We start from the raw sequence: 340 nt of genomic DNA, 5'->3' as shown, positions 1-340 counted from the left end.
ATAGATAGATAGATAGATAGATAGATAGATAGATAGATAGATAGATATTCCCCCTCTAACCCTCCCTCCTAACCAAAGCCAACCGCCAAGTTCTGCTCGAATAGTCCCTCCTCTCTGCAGAGGAGGGAAAGTGTGGCTGCTCGTCCATCTTCCTGAGCCAGCCATTCAGCGTCAAGATGCCTTTGCCGGCGTTTCCATTTACATCATCGTATCCTCCATCTGCACCACTCTGCTGGTTCTGCCTGCTCCACTCTACATCAGTTCATCTAAGTCTTCCCTTGCTTCTCTGACTTTGTCCTCTGCTTCATTTCTTCCTGCTCAGTAATAAACCATTCCATAT

General features: G+C 46.8%; 1 protein-coding gene across 1 annotated transcript in view; it reads left to right on the top strand.

Annotated features, from left to right (window-relative positions):
* STAC (SH3 and cysteine rich domain) overlaps nucleotides 1–340 on the top strand; it is a 67,430-nt gene that overhangs the window by 52,126 nt on the left and 14,964 nt on the right. The gene's annotated exons all lie outside the window — the stretch shown is intronic.

Source organism: Petaurus breviceps, unplaced genomic scaffold (assembly GCF_028583685.1).
Source record: "Petaurus breviceps papuanus isolate PSGF00001 unplaced genomic scaffold, PetGlider_PUasm1.0 174, whole genome shotgun sequence".
NCBI lineage: Eukaryota > Metazoa > Chordata > Mammalia > Diprotodontia > Petauridae > Petaurus > Petaurus breviceps.
The sequence above is the reverse complement of the archived record's forward strand: the minus strand, read 5'-3'. Positions and strand labels throughout refer to the sequence as shown.